Source organism: Macrotis lagotis, chromosome 1 (assembly GCF_037893015.1).
Source record: "Macrotis lagotis isolate mMagLag1 chromosome 1, bilby.v1.9.chrom.fasta, whole genome shotgun sequence".
Classification (NCBI taxonomy): domain Eukaryota; kingdom Metazoa; phylum Chordata; class Mammalia; order Peramelemorphia; family Peramelidae; genus Macrotis; species Macrotis lagotis.
The window spans coordinates 786,747,906-786,766,819 of NC_133658.1; the positions used below are offsets into that span (position 1 = coordinate 786,747,906).

At 36.4% G+C, this 18,914-nt stretch overlaps 1 long non-coding RNA gene across 1 annotated transcript in view; it reads left to right on the plus strand.

Moving 5' to 3' along the window:
• LOC141508227 (uncharacterized) overlaps positions 1–18,914 on the plus strand; it is a 79,456-nt gene that overhangs the window by 48,438 nt on the left and 12,104 nt on the right. The gene's annotated exons all lie outside the window — the stretch shown is intronic.

Sequence of the window (18,914 nt, forward strand, 5' to 3'; positions counted from 1 at the left end):
CAGTTATTCAAAGAGTCTCAGTATTAGTGGTGATCTCAAAGATCATATCTGAACCAGAATTACGTTTAGAGTATGACTGATAAGATGGTTGGTTCCTTGTAGGGTGTGCAATAAAATGATGAGTTCATGTCTGACTTGGTCCAGATGACTTTTCAATTCCATTCAGACCGGAGCTCTATGAAGTTCTGTGATCATCTAATCTCATTTGAAGATCTACAATAATTTGGAATCCAACACACTATCTTCCAACATAATCCATTTAATCTTAGAATGATTATTTAGTTCTAAGGACATTTTTTCCCTTATACCAAGACCAAATTTAGTTCTCTGTGACTTCCCTTAATTGTTTACAGTTCTTTCTCTTGAAGTCAAGTAGAGCAATTCTAATGTCTCTTCCATATCTCTAATGTCTCTTTGAAAATTTTAAGACAACCTTTATGTTCTTCAAAAGTCATCTTCTCAGGGTGGCTAGGTGGCGTAGTGGATAAAGCACCGGCCCTGGAGTCAGGAGTGCCTGGGTTCAAATCCAGTCTCAGATACTTAATAATTACCTAGCTGTGTGGCCTTGGGCAAGCCACTTGGCCCCATTTGCCTTGCAAAAAAAAAAAACCCTAAAAAAAGTCATCTTCTCCAGGCTAAAACATCCTCATTCCTTTCACTGATCCTTGTACACCATAGCTTTCTTTTCCCTCATCCTCCTAGTCACTCTCAACTTATCATGTTCTATTGATCAATGTCTTCCTCTAAAATATGGTGCCCCTAAATATGTATATGTACAGAGTTCCCTCAAAGCCTTAGATCAAAATTACGCTGTAATAGTTTAAATCATCCCATAAACTCCATATGTGTTCTGTCCAGGGTAGATTGCTCCAAAAATATCCCAATCCTTATTCTGAATTCAATGGTTCTGTTCATGAAATCTAAAGTCACATTAGCTCTTTTGACTGTTCTTTTACACTCAACTCATTGATCTTGAAATCCTCCATAAATTATATAAATGATCATCTAGCAGTATCTCCCATAACCTATTCTTTGTAGCTTATATTTTTGATTTTAAAAGTAAATTTTGGAATTTAGGCTTATTTTTATGACCCCCATTTAGGGTTTTCTTGGCAAAGATATTGAAGTAGTTTCTTATTTCCCTCTCCAGTTCATTTTACAAATGCAGAAACTGAGGCAAACATGGTTCACAGAGTAAGTTTATGAGGCCAGTTCTGAACTCAGAAAGGTGAGTCTCTTCCTTAGGCTCAGCACTCACCTAGCTGCCTATAGTTTATAGGTTATTAGGGACAAATGGAGAGGAGCAAGGTGGGTATGAGAGAAGGGCAACATTTCAAAGACCTGGAGTAAAGGATGCCATTGGAGAAATGTATGGTTTTAAAAGGAGATGGACTGGCCATATAGCAAGAATGAAGGGTTATTTATGGACAGTCTAATGGTTACACTGGAATTCTTATGAAGTCAGGAGAAAAAAGTAAGAAATACCTTCCCTACCTGGCCCTTATGACATAGAATAAAACTAATTCTGCAAGCTTTTAGGTGGACACACAAAAAAAGTGTGGGCAAAAAGGAGTGGGTTAGAATTTTTTTGATTGCATTGAACATCCAAAATTATGAAGTCATAGAACTTCTGAGTACCAAATTAATATTAACTGCTCACCTCGTTGTGATCCTTTGTAAGTTTGTAATGTAGTTATCTCTTATTAACTGTGACATAATTGTGTACCTATTATGAGTTGTATTTTATAGATGATAAAACTAAGGCTCCAAAAAAAGATATAACATTCAAAGTCACTCAGCCAGGAAATGGTGGAACCAGGATTCAACTTTGAGTTTCCTGACTTCTACTTCATTTCAGACTCCATTATGATAAGTTGATTTTACCTTATACTTACATGTCTATAAACTTACAGGCAGCTGGGTTAGAGCATTGGTCCTGGAAGATTTGAGTTTAAAACTAATCTTAGAAACTTAGTGTGTGACCCTGGGCAAGTCACTTAACCTCTGCTTACCTCAGTTTCCTCTTCTACCTCCCCGGATTTTTGTGAGGAGCAAACAAGATAATATTTGTAAATTGCTTAGTATGGTGATTCGTATATAGAAGGCACTCTATAAAATGCTCACTCCTTTCCTCCCCTCCTTGATATTCCATTAGTGTGGGGAGAAAACTCTCTATTAATGTAGATGAATTCTTATTGTTATATAAAATTTTAGAGAGTTGCCTAGGTCATTGAAAGGTTGAATTACTTGCTTAGTCATACACTAGTATGGGGTCAGAGGTAGGTGTTTAACCCAGGTCTTCTAGAGGCTGAGGTTAGTTCTCTTATCCATTGCCTATCTCATAGTGCCTCTCACAGTGCAGGTTTCATTCCCTTAAATAATAAGGTCACCAGGTAGACTTAACTTCTTACTTTTTGAATATGAAATTTATGAGAATTACATTTTTGTACATTTATTTCTTAAGTTGTATTTTTCTTCAGGGAAATTTTTAGTATCCAATAATGTACAAAATGAGAGTTCCCATGACTGTACTCGAGAGATAAGAGATTGGTCACTTTCACTTAAAGGAAAAAACATTTTTTTTTCATCAAATGGATAAATGCTAACTTGAATTATAAGAGACTTTTTTAAAGGAGCTCTAAATCTAGATATGAACTGTTTTGATCAGTCATAATTTAATCATGTCAAATACCATTAGAAATAAAGTAGACCAAGATTTAAGGTTTAAATTCTTCCCATGATATGATGATTCCTATCATCATCCAATTAACAAATCATTCTTCTATGTGTAAACAACAATGATTGGACACAAAAAAGAATGTGGTCAAGTAGGGATGGGTTAGAATCTTTTTGATTGCCTGTTTATTTGGAGATCTGAGCTAATAGAATGTAAACAAAAGCAAAGCAATTGAAATAAGGAGATAAAGTGAAGAAAGTCCCAGATAGGAAGTGAGGAAACCTGTATTACCTTGGAGTCATCTTACTCTCTAGTTTCATGTTTCCACTCCTATAAAATATAAGGTTTTTTAAATTTAATTTTAAAATTTTAATTTAAATATTTTATTCATTTATTTTTCCAACTACATGCAACAGTTGTTTATATTGATCTGTTTTGGCGGGGGCACAAGGGTTTGAGTTTTACATTTTTCTCCCTCTTTCCCTTCTTTCCCCTTTTTCCCTGACAGAGAGATCTAATATAGGCTAATAAATAAATCTAATATTAGGCTCTACAATTAAAACCATTCTAAACATAGATCCATATGGTTCATGTTGTGAAAGAATATCAAAAATATGTGGTTTAAAGATTTTTAATTTGGATGGGGAAACTCAAAGAAACTAGGACTTTTCTTTACCTGGAGACAAGAATGCTAGAGGTGGAAGAGGAAGAAGGAAGGGAGGGAAAAAGACTCTTTAAAAAAGAATCCTTTGAATACATGATATCTTCTGTTCTGTATCCCGTTTGGAAGGGTTTTTGGGTAGCTATTCTACTTGAAAGAGAGCTATCGTCTAATGGGTCTTCCAAAGGCTCTCCTAGACATGTAGTTCTATTATGTATGATTTTAATAAACTTCTCAATGGCAAATAGTGCCCCCTTAAGCTTCTCTCTTGGCCATCCCCAATAGCCTCAGTAATTGATGCCTGGACTCATTTTGCAGACTCTGGTTTTCTCATTGAGTCAGACTGTTCTAATGGGAGATATGCAGTAACTCAGCAGTGGTTGCAGTGCCTGATGCTGTCACCATTAATATCATCATGTCTCCCTGGGACACTGAAAAGGACATAGCTTATTGTCAAGACTATTTAACTGCAGGCTTCATCCTGGGATCAGTGGAATATTTTTAAACTTCCAGGGTGAATTTCAAATGACCAATCAGAGGAAAGATGATCCTGTTGGGCTATTCCTAAATTTCCAAGAGTATACAATTAAAAGTAATTGACTCCTAAAGCTCAAAGCTGGAGGGCACAATTGATAAGAGGACACTGTATGCAGCAGAATATGACAATGATATTCAGCATAACTCCCCTACTAATATGTCCAACATAACACAATTTAATTGCCATTTTAAAGTTTTCCCACTCTGGGAGTTGGACTAATTTTAAAGGATTAATAAATTGAGTATCTCAGGTATTTTCCTCTTTGTACTAAGGAATATATATATCCCCTCCTATTTGCAGAAGGGAAAGATATCATATATATAAAAATGTGCCTAAAGTGAGAATCAAGAGACCTAGGTTCTATAATAGCCAGGTGACTCTTGATCAAATAATTTCTCCTCATTGAGTCTCAGTTAACTCATCTAGACTAGATGATCAGAAAGGTCCCTTCTCGTGTAAACACTGTGAAGATCTAAGATTTGACCTTGTCAGTAATGTGCTCTTTGATGATGTTTGGGGCCTCTGCAGCTCCACCATTTTATCTTCCAAATTTCTCTGACATGTCTCCTGGATTTTTCCTTTCATTTATATTCACACAAGGACAAGCTATCCATGACTCATTCACCTTTGATGTCTTCCTAGCACTCAACTCTCACTTCTAGCTCTAAGAAGTGGCCACACTCTGGTAAACTGTTTCAGCAGGTGGACTAAACAAGTTTGAGGATAACTGTTGGGCCTCAAACCCATTCATGAGTTAGGGAGGTGGAGACTTCTTTTGGCAGAATGGGCAGATAAAAACAATTTGTTTCAAAAACTATTAAGGCATCAGAAACAAGCACTGTGGAATGTTTAGAGCTTGGTCAGACACTGAAGACTCCAAGATTAACCTGGGCCATCACTAGTTAGTTGTCTTTACTTTTGTCTTACCACTGGACTTCAATGACTCCAGAAGACAGAGTGAGGCTGATGACTTTATACATCACTTAAATCCAATGCACAAATGAGTCAAGACATCAATCTGTGATGTCATTGGTCCTCTTTGAAAATGAAGGACAGGGGCAGCTAGGTGGTGCAGTGGACAGAGCACTGGCCCTAGAGTCAGGAGTACCTGAGTTTAAATCCGGCCTCAGACATTTAATAATTACCTGGCTGTGTGGTCTTGGGCAAGCCACTTAGCCCCATTTGCCTTGCAAAAGCCTAAAAGTAAAAGAAAATTTAGGACAAACAGAAACTTGCAAACATGATGTTCCTATTCTCCCATTTGTTACAATGGTTCCCTTTTCTTTTCAAATTGTAGTCATGCCTATTTTTTAATGTTACAGGCATATTTTGATATCTTTCACTCTTGCTGAAACTTTCTTTGCAATAAATAAAAATGGTCAAAATGATCATGTAAAAGAGCAAAATCTTGTAGACTGCCACCTCTTAACCAAGAGAAATGTATTGTGTCATCTGCTTTCTATACTATACATTGTATAGTTCAGTGTGACTATTACTTCTTATATGCACCTGTGAGTTTAAAACAAGACAATATCTAAGTAGAAACCTAGATAATGATGACTATTGTTCTTGAGGAGCAGGCTGATCTCCTGGATTTTAGACACTTGTCTTCTTTGGACTAGTATATCCATTTACTCCTTCCCTTCTCCACTTTGAATTATGTCTTGGAACTTTGATTTTTTTTTCCCACTAACAAACCAAAGGTACCTTGTCTTTCTCTCTTCTAGTTCGTCCTCTTTTTCCTACTCTTGGAATAGAAACCATGAACATTCCAATCTTTGACCTTCAAATTCAACTATTCCATGACTCTTGCCCATTCTTACTACATATATATATATATATGTATATGTATATGTATATGTATATGTATATGTATATGTATATGTATATGTATATGTATATATATATATATATATATATATGTATATACTCTGTATACTTTACAATAAATAATTTTATTGCAGAGGGAGAGACCTCAGACTCTCCTGCTGCTGCCTTGATCTCTGGACTTTGACTCACTTTGAATCATGGGCCATGGTGAGGATCTTAATCTCTAGCATGCCAGTCTATCTCAGACCTGGACTTTAGCCCACTTTTTGTACTTGTCTGGTTCTTTTGCTCACTTCATCTCCCAGAGCAAGACTCTCCTAAGTATTTAGTGTCCTCATGCTAATCCTGGTTCCCTGTGATCTTTTCTATAATTTACCTCTTCATGCACACCCACTTTGTCTCCATTCATGGTTTTTCTAAGAACTATTGTACAACTTTCTGGAATTCTCTTTTCCTGTTGCTCACAACTATCCGTTCTTAAATGGAATGGAAATTTATTTTCTCAAAAGACTTCAAATTAGATTTGCCTGTCCTTTGTTATCACTTACTATCTCACAGCCACTTCCATTGACATTTTAGGTTTCAGGTTTGTCCAAACTTAAAATGAAAAGAAGGGCTATATCCTAAAAAAGAGAAATGGCTTATTAGCAATCTATATTTTATTATTTCCTCATCACAAAATTTATTCTGAAATGAATAAATGAGCAAATAATGGCAAATCATAAAAAGAATATTCACTAATATCGAATGCTGAAGCGAATTAAAAATATAGTTGTAGAAAGAAAAGAAGATGAAAAATGAAGGTAAATAGGTAAGAGTAATTTCCTGGGTCATTATTAAAATAGAGTTTTTTGAGTTGTCCTCTGGTCACCTTTCCTGGCATAACCCAATAAAACTGACTAGGGAAAAGAGATTTTCAACTTGAACCATGAAATATTGCTGGTGCTTCCCATGGTCATGACTTCTGTGAAATCCAGTAGTTAGAGTTGAAGAAAAAACTATTATTCACAAAATGTCAAGGTGAAGGAATCTGAAAGGTCCAATGTATATATAGGTATATAAGATCATAGAACTCTATCCTAGCTCAAGGCCTGATAACCAACACTTTATGAGGTATTTTATTTATTCTTGGTGAGTCCTATCTATAATTCTCCATTCCAGGTTGAAACTTCTTCCTTCCAACCAGAAATTATTCATAGATACATATTCACACACACACACATATAATACACATTACAGTATCTTCACTTAAAATGGATCAAAAAATATAAAAATACACACACACATATATGTTTTGATATAAAATATCAAAAAGGGAAAAGAATCTGGCTTTAAAAGAGAGGTAGTGTAGACTGAGTTTGTTTTTTATTTTAAGTCAGTAAGTAGAGGCAGAATAAACATTCCTTACTATGCTTATAGTGTCACCCAATAGATCTGAACTCTTGCCAAAAGCTATGGTAAATATTTAGTGAGTCAATAATCAATGAAGAGCAACAGAAGAACAAAATACAATAAATTCTGTTCTGTAGCTTGTAAGAAATTTTTTTTTGTCTTGGAAAAAATCTATGAGTATAGGTGAGGAAGTTGAGGGTACAGGGATTTTGAGAAGTTAGAGGTGAAGAAAAAACCCAAGAACTTTTTTGAAAGTCATTCCTATGACTTGGATCTTCTCCAAGGTCTTCCTTGCCAATCACAAAAAATTTAAAATACAATAAGCTACTCAACTCGTCTCATAATCTTGAAAACAAACTACTGTTTCATAAATTATACTTTTCCACCCCTCCCAGCCTTGATTATATTTTAAACTTCTAATACATTTCCAACTTTTTGTCACTCTCTTTTTGAGCAATTAATCATTGCTACAGACTTATTTGCTTTATTTGCTTCCACATTTTTCACTCCCTTCATCCCTCCATTAAAGTTCTTCTCTGATGCCTGGTTATGGGATAGAGGTGACCCTTTGTTCTTGAAGTCTATGCCAGAGAAACACAAGCTTTGGCAGGTCCTACCAAGCTGGAAAAGTTCCGAATATGTACCTGGTGATGAATGACTATCTGAAGACTGATTTAGCTAAGTTCAGAGAGGCTCATTCATCACCCAAAGGTTGACCTCCAGGTGATTAATTTTTTTTTGACCATATCAACTCATTACCATTGACTAGGGGCCAAGTGGGGCTGTAATCTACAGTAGTGGAAGGCTGATGAAACCATGCCTTCTTGAAGTATAAGCTTTTAGAACTACTGGTCTCTGTACCTTCAAATCTTTTCCCATTTATTCTACAGGTTGAGAAGCAGCATGGGTTAATGGAAAAATAAGTGGAACTAGAATCAAGAGAGACCTGGATTGAAACATCTTTGATAATTGTATGAATACTGCTTCTAATGGTGCAGAACATGAGACATCTGTTGCTTTATATACAGTGACTCTCTTATCTACACTCCCCTTTAAATCTTCCTCAGAAAGTTCATCCAGATCATTGATTTTAGGTCATACACTTATACAATGACATACTTTATTTTATGTTTGGAAAAGCTTTCACTTCTCTCCTTTGACACTGCCATTGTGTAGCCTTGGAAAAAGTAATTTTAATAGGATATCTCTTACTATCTTTTCTTGCAAGGTAATGCATAATAGGATAGTTGATAATAGGAATGCTGATGATTTACGAGGATTTATTTTCAATCCTGCTTCTTTGCTAAAATTACTAATTATCCCCAATATTCATTATAAATCCTGTTTAACTTCTGAAAACTTTCATAGTCTGGACTTCTTTTCAGGCTTTTTATACCTATTCTTCTCCACCTATTCTGTGATCTAGTGTCCTGGGACTACTTACTTTTTCTTGTATAAGATGCTCCATTTCCCAACTTCAGGCATTTTGATAGGCTGTCCCCATACCTAGAATTCTCACCCTCTTCACCATCCCCTGGTCTTCTTGGTTTTCTTTAAGTATCAGCTTAAACCCCACCTTCTATAAGAAAATTTTCCTAATCCCTCTTAATGTCTTCTTTCTGTGTATTAATTATCTCTAATTTATTCTGTATATAGTTTGTTTTTATGTAATTGTTTCCATGTTGTCTCCTCCACTAGACCATAAGTTCTCTAAGAGTTGGGATATTTGGGGAAGGAACTGTTTTATATCTCCAGCACTAAACACAGAGCTAGCACATAGTAATTGCTCCTTCATTTGACTTGGTTAGTTAATAGGCTACCTGCAATGAACATCTTCATTGTCCTCACTTGTGACTATCTCTTTGAAGACTATGGTATTCTATAACTCAAAGTCATACAATATTTCTAGAAGAATATTGATTGCACAAAGATGAGTCTTTATCTCAGAAAGAAGCTTGGCATCATCAAAACAATGGTAATTTCTCAAAGGCAATCTAGTACTTTATATATATAGTACTAGATTATGTATAGAAGATGCAAAAGACAAAAATGAGTCAGTGCCTGACCTCAAGGAGTTTATGTAAGTCATTGGTTACGGTAATGATACAGAGATAGGTAGATAGATATTTCTTCTTCTTGCTCCATGACCAACCAGTCCATTGATTCTTGGTCATACATTCTTTATTTTACGTCCATGAAAGTAGTCGCTTCTTTCCCTTGACATATAACATAAGTAAATACAAGGAAGTTGTGGAGGGAGACTGTATTAACAGCTAGGGAGACCAGGAAGGACTTCAGAGAGGAAGGAATCTGAACTGATTCTTGAAGGAAGATAATGATTCTAAGAAGTGAAGAACACAACATTCTAGGTATGGAGAAAGTTTATGCAAGTGCATGGAGGTAGGAAATGGAATATTAAGTTCTGGAAATTGCTAGTAAGCCAACCTTACCGGAATATAAAACATACAAAGGTGAATAGTATAAGATTAGGCTGGAAGGTAGATGACAGTTAGATTATGCATTGTTTTAGGTTTAGCCTAAGGAGATCCTGATTGGAACAGGGTTCACACTGCACAAAAGAAAGTAATATGACTGACTAGATTCAGTGGGACCAGATTGCAAATAAATTTGAGAGTCAGCCATTTGATTACTCAGTGAGTTGGGCTATGTCTCAATAACATTCACTTTCTAATTGCCACCTCATAAAGGTGAAAATAAAAGATAGGATTGGGCAGGAGGTTTTTATGTAATAGTTTCCATTTTGTCTCCTCTATTAGACTATGAGCTCTCTGAGAGATGGGATATTTGGTTCAAATGTTGATCACAAGTCTCAGGATCATCAATACTCTACAAGGGTCATTTAGCTTCTGAATAGTGACCATTTACTATTTCCAGCCTAGCCTAATCTCCCATCACTTTGGGGTTTTTTTTATTCCATTTTCGATAAGAGGTCACCAAGATGGAGAAATAAATAAACAATAGTTTATCATTTTAAAAAATGTTCTATGATTATATTTGTCATGCTTGAGCCTCCCTGACCAAAATACCATACCAGTACATATTTACATTGTTTTTCCCTCCTTGAGGAAAAGAACTGCTTTGGTATTTCTATTTCTATTTGTGTCTCTGCAGTGCCTGGTTTAATAAAGTCTCATTCATTCACTTATTCATTCTTCAGGGCTTATAAGGAATGGAGGAATGAATATGTTTGACTGACCTATATTTATATCTATAAGAATTAATTTATAGTCGATCCCATTCATATCCATAATTTACTACCAATCACTTAGTTCTTCCTCCTCTTTGCAGGGGTAGCTTTATTGGGAATACACTTCATTTACAAGAATACAGCCATGAGAAGGATACTTCTAACTAATAGGAAATGGTGGGTGACACCAGGATACATCTTTGATAATATAGTTGTAAATATTACAAAGACGATATCTTGATATTTCTTCTTGTTTTTTTGTTTTTGTTTTTAAGTTTTTGCAAGGCAAATGGGGTTAAGTGGCTTGCCCAAGGCCACACAGCTAGGTAATTATTAAGTGTCTGAGACTAGATTTGAACCCAGGTACTCCTGACTCCAAGGCCGGTGCTTTATCCACTATGCCACCTAGCCGCCCTTGATATTTCTTCTTAAGGATACCATGCCAACTAAGAATCATTTCTTGTAGAAACAAGTTAGTTATTGGATTATCTTTTTAATTAATTTTCCTTGTTACTTGGAAGATACTACAGAATGACCACAATCTGATCTCATAGACCTTTCCTTTAGGGGAAGTCAGTGCTGTTACTTTTGGTTTATGAATGAGGAAACTAAGACCAAAAACATTTAAATTACTTATTGAAGATGATACTGAAAACCAATGACAGAGTCATGATGAACCTTCTCTTTTATGTGTGAGCTAAGCTTAAACTGGGAATTTTTCCTCTTGCGGCAAGTAACACAAACCATACATGAAGCAACCATAAATTGAACTTTCAATCAGAATAGGTTCCATGGGACCCTCACTGCCCTAAAGGGATAAGAGAGAGACTCTGGGTTATTATCAAAAGGCTGATGCTAGCACATATGCTAATGGCAAGAAAGGGCAGGGTGGAAGGTCAATAATGAATTATTAGTGATAAGGCCAAAGGAATACCCAGAAAAATAAAATAGCTTATTCTGACTTACATATGGAAAGGATACTTCTTTCTGAAAAGTCAGAGAACTACTTTGAACTTTAAACTGGTTCACAACTGGTGGAAATGAAGAATCTTTTTACAATAATAATAAATATTTAGCTAACATTTTTATAGAGTTTTACTGTGCTACTTATATATGTGGTAGGCACTTTGCCAGGTGCTTTACAATTATTATCTTATTTGATCATCACAGCAATCCTGAGAAATAGATAGTATTATTATTCCTATTTTCCAGAAAGAGAAATAGAAGCAAATAGTGTCTAAGTGAATTGCCTTGGTTTGAAGCTGATTTGAACTCAGCTCTTTCAGTCTTCAGATCCAGCAATTTATCCACTGAATCACCTCCCTGTAACAACAACAACAGCAACAACTCATATGATAAAACACAATTTACTAAGTTTCTTCTCCTCATGGAAGCCCTATAAAATAGTTGTTTATGAGTCCTATTTTTTCCAATGAGGAATAGTCTTTGCCCAGGTCATATGTTGTTGAAGCCCACCTTACACCCAGGTATTCAGAGCCGACAAAAGGGAAATGCCCCCCCCCCCAAAAAAAAGTTCTGCTCCACATGTGCGACATGGACAGCCTGCATAAGCAAGCCTCTGGCTACTTTTAGCATTACTCATTACTGCTGGGCCAAATGAGATGAGAGAGAACGGTATGTGATGAGATTGTAATAAAGATGCTGTGAGACTCCAAGGAGATATCTTGACTTGGTGCAGCTGGGAACATTTCCCGGAGCTCTTCCTTATGGCCCATCTTCCCAATACTTTGTGATGACAAGTCACTTGCTGCCTCATCTTAGCCTTTCTGTATTCATGAAGGGTGTTGGGAGGAAGGGTGTTGACAGTGAGCTCTGGGAGGGGATCTGGAGAAGAGAGCCAGCATCACAAATCTCAGAAATGGAAGGGGACCTGAGAGGGACTCAGTCTAATGTATACCTGAGAAGGAATGTCTTTTGTGATTTTGCTGACAAGTGGTCTTCCCAACTCTTCCTGAAACCCCTCAGAATGAGGAAATAACTCCCTCCTGGGGCAGTTCATCCCACTTGTAGACAATTGTAATTGTTAGGAAATTTTTCCTTACATAGTCTAAATCTCTCTCTGGGTGTGCTCTGTTTCTAGTTCTGCCCTCTAGGGTCAAACAGAACAAAATTAGACTCCTCTATCCAAAGATTAAAAACCCCTCAAATAGTTAAAACAATTTTATTCTTCAGGCTAAACATCCTCAGATATTTTCAACTGATCCTTAGGGTCATGAGAATAAAGCTAGAAGGGAACTTAGAATTCATTGAGTCATCTTGCTCTTTTCACAGATGAGGACTCTTATTCTGTATAATAACAATGATAATAATAAACTTTTTTACAGCACTTTGAGGTTTACAAAGAACTATACATATGTTATCACATTTGATCCTCACAATAACTATGTGGGGAACCTAATATTATCCCTATTTTACAGATGAGGAAACTGAGACTCTGAGAAGTTAAGTGATTTATCCAGAGTCTCAGAAAGTACCTCAGTAAAGATTTGAACCCAAGTCTTCCTGTTTCCAAGTCTATCATTCTGTCCACCACACCTTGTTGGTTTCTTGCATGGCATGTTCTCAAATTCCTCTTCCCTCCTCTGGATGTAACTTAACTGAAAGCAAAATGTGACATGGAAAACTCAGCAAAATGTGGTACTACCCATTCCATTTCTTTTTCTTTTTTGGACTCTATTTCTCTTATTGTAGCCCAAGATGTCAATAGCTTTTTTAATCGCCATATCACACTGTTGACTGATAGTGACCTTACAATCCACTATACCATCCAAATCTTTTTCGTAAATATTATTGTCATAGAAGGGTGCTTTCATTTTGTAATTGTGTAGTTAAAGCTTTAGACTACTGTTGAACTTCATGTTGTCCCTATTAAATTTCATTTTACTTGATTCAGGTCATTGTTCTAACCTACCTAGCTCTTTTTGGGGTCACGATTCAATCATATAATAACTATCCATTTTAACTTTCTATCATCTATTAATTTGACAACCATACCATTTAAACCTTTATCTAAATCACTGATTAAACTATGGAATGGCAGAGAGTCAAGGACAGGTCTGTAGGAAACTTCATCCTTCAAGTTGATATGGAGTTATTAATAACTGCTTGTGATTTACTCCAGTGATTCAACCTATTCTAATTCCATCCAATGTGAAAAAAACCTCTATCTCACATCTCTTCATCTTGTCTACAAAGATATTATGAAAAACTTTTGTCAATAGTATCTACCAGTCTGTCTATCCTCCTTACCAAAAACGAGGCAATGAATTTTCTCTGATCTGTTTTTGGTGAAGTCATGTTGGGTTTTTGCTTCCCTTTTTAAATGCTCATAAACTATTCCTTTACCAATTAGGTCCTCAGGTCTTTCCAGGAATTGAAATCACATTGATTTGTTTGGTTGCAAGACTCTAGTCTTCTTTTATATTTGTCCCTTTCCAGTCCTGTGGCATCTCTTCTATTTTTTTTCTTTAGAAAGATTTTATCAATTTTTAGTTTTACAATTTTCCCCATTCTTGCTTCCCTCCCCCCACCCCCCACAGAAGGCATTCTGTTGTTTCTATGAAATACATTGATCTCAGTTGAATGTTATGAGAGAGAAATCATATCCTTAAGAAAGAAAAATAAAGTATAAGAGATCACAAAATTACATAATAAGATAATGGATTTTTCCCCCTAAATTGAAGGTAATAGTCTTTGATCTTTGTTCAAACTTCACAATTCTTTCTCTGGATCCGGATGGTATTCTCCAGTGCAGACAGCCCAAATTGTCCCTGATTGTTGCACTGATGGAATGAGCGAGTCCATCAAGGTTGATCATCACCCCCATGTTGCTGTTAGGGTGTAAAATGTTTTTCTGGTTCTGCTCATCTCACTCAGCATCACTTCATACAAATCCTTCCAGGCTTCCCTGAATTCACATCCCTCTTGGTTTCTAATAGAACAATAGTGTTCCATGACATACATATATCACAGTTTGTTAAGCCATTCCCCAATTGAAGGACATTTACTTAATTTCCAATTCTTTGCCACCACAAACAGGGCTGCTATGAATATTTTTGTACAAGTGATGTTTTTACCCTTTTTCATAATCTCTTTAGGGTAGATCTAGTAATGGTATTGCTGGATACAAGGGCATGCACATTTTTGTTGCCCTTTAGGCATAGATCCAGACTGCTCTCCAGAAAGGTTGGATGAGTTCACAGTTCTATTAATAATGTATTAGTGTCCCAGATTTGCCACACCCTTTCCAACATTGATCATTGTCCTTTCTGGTAATATTGGCCAGTCTGAGAGGTGTGAGGTGGTATCTCAGAGATGCTTTAATTTGCATTTCTCTAATAAGTAATTATTTAGAGCAATTTTTCATATGACTATGGATCACTTTGATTTCTTTATCCGTAAATTGCCTTTGACCATTTGTCAATTGGGGAATCGCCTTTTTTTTGAAAATTCAACTCAGTTCTCTGTATATTTTAGAAATGAGTACTTTGTCAGAAATCTAGTTGTAAAAAATTGTTTCCCAATTTACTGCATTTCTTTTGATCTTGGTTACAGTTTTATCTGTGAAAAAGGTTTTTAATTTAATGTAATCAAAATTATCTAGTTTGATTTTAATGAAGTTCTCCATCTCTTCCTTGGTCATAAACTGCTTCCTTTTCCATAGATATGACAGATAAACTACTCCTTGATCTTCAAGTTTGCTTGGTCTATCCATGAGCAGTTGATGCTTGCCCAGTTATTTAAGTCTCATTTGTGTGAGAAGTGTTTTGTAATTGTTTTCAAAAAGTTTTTGAGTCTGCCTTGGCAGATAGACTCCTAGGTATTTTATATTGTCTGAGGTTACTTTGGATGGACTTTCTCTTTCTAGTTCTTTCTACTGTATCTTGCTAGTTATATATAGAAATATCACAGATTTATGAGGTTTTATATTATATCCTGTGATTTTGCTAAAATGGCTAATTATTTCTAGCAGTTTTTTAGATGATTTTTTTGGGATTCTCTGGTATACCATCGTGTCATCTGCAAAGAGTGAGAGTTTGTTTCTTTCTTCCCAGTTGTAATTCCTTCAATTTCTTTCTCTTCTCTTATTGCTCAGACTAACATTCCTAATATGGTATTGAATAGTAGTGGTGATCATGGGCATCCCTGTTTCACTCCTGATCTTATTGGGAATACCTAAAGTCTAACCCCGTTGCATATAATGCTTGTTGATGGTTTCAGATAGGTATTCTAAGGAACAAACCATTTATTCCTACACTATTGTTTTTAGTAGGAATAGCAGTAGTTTTATAATAATAATAGTAGTTTTAGTTGGAATAGATCTGAGCAAAATATATTTTGCTCCAACCTTTTACCTTTACTTTATATGTATCTCCCTGCTTCAAATAAGTTTCTTATAAGCAGCCTGTTGTAGGATTCTGATTTTTAATCCACTCTGCTATTCGCTTATGTTTTAAGGGAGAGTTCATTCCATTCACATTCAAAGTTATAATTACTAACTCTTTATTGCCCTCCATGCTATCTTCCTTCCCTCTGTTTGTACTTTTCCCCCTTTTTTCCTTTATCCATATTCCCCAGTATTTTGTTTCTGAATACCACCCCCTTCAGTGCGTTTGCCCTTCTATATCAACTCCCTCCCCTTTCTTTCCCCTTTCCCTTTTTTCCTTCTTCCCTCCCTTCCTTCTGTTAGTTTCCCTTTATCCCCCTGTCCCCTCCCTCCCCTTTCCCCCTTTTAATACTTGAAAGGTAAGATAAGTTTCTTAATTTAACTGAGTGTTTGTGAAAGTTAACTATTTTTTTATTTTTATTTAAGGCAATGTGTTTAAGTGACTTGCCCAAGTTTACACAGCTAGACAATTATTAAGTGTCTGAGGTCAGATTTGAACTCAGGTCCTCCTGACTCCAGGGCTGGTGCTCTATCCACTGTGCCACCTAGCTTCCCTTGAAAGTTAACTTTAAGCCAAGTCTGATGAGAGGAACATTCAGGTGATTCTCAGCTCCTCCCTTCTTCCCCTCTACAACAATAGGCCTTTTAAATGAATGAGATTTACTCTATTCACTCTCCTCCATCCTCCCATTACCTTACTGTCCCCCTTTTTAAGGAGGTATCATTTTAAATTATTCTGAGTCACAGAAAAGTCACGAGTAGCCATCACTTCTAGCGAAGTATATTCTCTCTGATAGAGTTCTGCGCTGGGCTCACCTACAATCATAGAGGACAAACCTTGAGGTAGACTTTCTTCTCCTGGTTCTTTTTCTGGGTTTTGTAGATTGGATTTCTGTTAAGAGATTTGTTTCATATTACACATGAGGGAAGATCAGGAGAGAATATCAGGAGACTAGCATTGTGCCTGTCTTCTCTCCACCATCTTTGCACCTCTTCTATTGTTCTAAGATTTCAAATATAACTGATACCAGTCCCATCTGATGTTTCACTTTTTTTGTATACACATTTGTGGCAGTTAGATGGCACAGTTAGGGTACCAAGTCTGGAGTCAGGAAGACTCCTCTTTCTAAGTTCAAATATGGTTTCAGACACTTTCTTTCTATGTGACCCTGGAAAGTCACTTAACCACGCTTGCCTCAGTTTTCTCATGTGTAAAATGAGCTAGAGGAGGAAATGATAAACCATTCTAGTATCTTTACCAAGAGAACCCATCCCAATGGAATCATGAAAAGTTGGACATAATATATTTTAAATCATCAAGGGCATAACCTAATTTATTTTACCAAATATACCAACTTAATACTATGAGTGTTAAATTATTATTTTTATATCAACTATGAGAGAGGAAGTATGGTAGAGGATATAATAAGACTGCCTTGGAATGAAGGACTGGGATCAAATCCTGCCTGATTATCCTCTGAATGACCATGACGAAGTCAGCTATGCTTTCAGTGTCCTAGGCAACTCTGTAAGATGATGTATTGCAGGCCAGCTGGTATTCTTCATCAGTGAGGAGAATTTCCATACCTGGAGTTTCTTGCATTTTAGGATATACTTTATATGATTTCCTAGCTGTCCTCAATATCCTGAGTATACAGTTTATTTGTCAAAAGACTACCTAGCTGGGGAAGCTAGGTGGCGCAGTGAATAGAGCACTGGTACTGGAGTCAGGAGGACGTGAGTTCAAATTCAGCCTCTGACACTTGTCACTTAGTAGCTCTGTGACCCTGGATAAGCTATGTAACCCTGACTGCTTTAACAAAAAGGAAAAACAAAGATATATACAGAGTAGATGGAAGGTAATTACTATTCCATATTTATATTAATTCCTTGTTAACCATTTTTGTTCTATCCTTCCCACAAAAAAACAAAATTATTCTCTTTGGAAGAATGAAGAAAAACAAAAGAATCCAACAATTCATCCTTCTCACTCCTTTTTATTATTTATTCCAAATAATCTAAGCAACCAATATCCCTATCCTTTCTTTGTTCTCTGCTTCCTCCCAATGCCTTAGAACCTTTTTATTGCTGTCTTTAACACTAACTACTGCCCATATTTTAAGCTCCTGATACAATCCTTACAGCTCTATTAATCTTTTCAATTCATGTTCAACACCTGCTCTTCTTACCATCTCCTATACATGTCCTTTAAAACTTGAGTAGGTCAGTGAATTCCCCATTTTTTCATGATTCAGAGAAACCTGGGCATGGGAGTGACAAGATCAGCTGGAGACAAATTTTATAAATCTTTTGTTTGCATTGTAAAGGGAATCTTCTTTCTTTATCATCTAATTTAGGCCACACCTGAGGGCCTGACCTTCAACCTGATTTGTATTGCATTGTCTTCAGGAAGGGCAGCCAGGGAGCACAGGCCCTGGAAACACCCAAGACCACCCAAAAGAGATCTCTCCCTAGAAGGTGAAATCTCCAGTGTGGGACCTGGGTCACCCCAGGGTCACTTCCATGGTCACCATCCCTCCCATGGACTCTGAGGGAGAATTTAAGGAGATCCAGGGAGGGGCTTGCTCTCTTTTACCTTCCAGCCTCCTACTGAACCCTGGTCAGTTGGCCTGGCCTATTCTACCAGCAATCCACATGGTCTTCTCTGTAAACTCTTTTAACTTTTATATTACTTTCTTAATATGTTGTAACTTCCTTTAATAAATCTCTATTTTCTTTCCAAGCGGCATTTCCGAATCTGAGTTGTGATTCATAGTGAGGTAGAGCCGAACCCAAGAAACAAATCACCAACAACAATTACATCATTCATGTTAGGAGCTCTTCCTGTCCCTCCTCATTAGTATAATTTTTGCTGAAATCTTCAGAATTTCATTCTTATGAGTTTCCAGGTCTTTTGAAACAGACTCGCCAGGAATTTTAGGTATCAGGATCCTACCCACCTTTTCCCTAAATTCTCTGAAATTTACCCTCCTCAAATCTAAATTGGACATCAAAGAAAGCTTGATTTTTTTCTCTCCAGAATGTCATCATGAACTCTTTGAATATTGCCTTCAATATTTCAAGCTGGTCTTGTCCATTCATACCCAATTTCCTATTGGTTCACTAGTATTTCAGATGCCCACAGTTAGGGAATAGTCAGAGTCTGTGACTCTATTATCAACCTATGGAAGATTCATATTC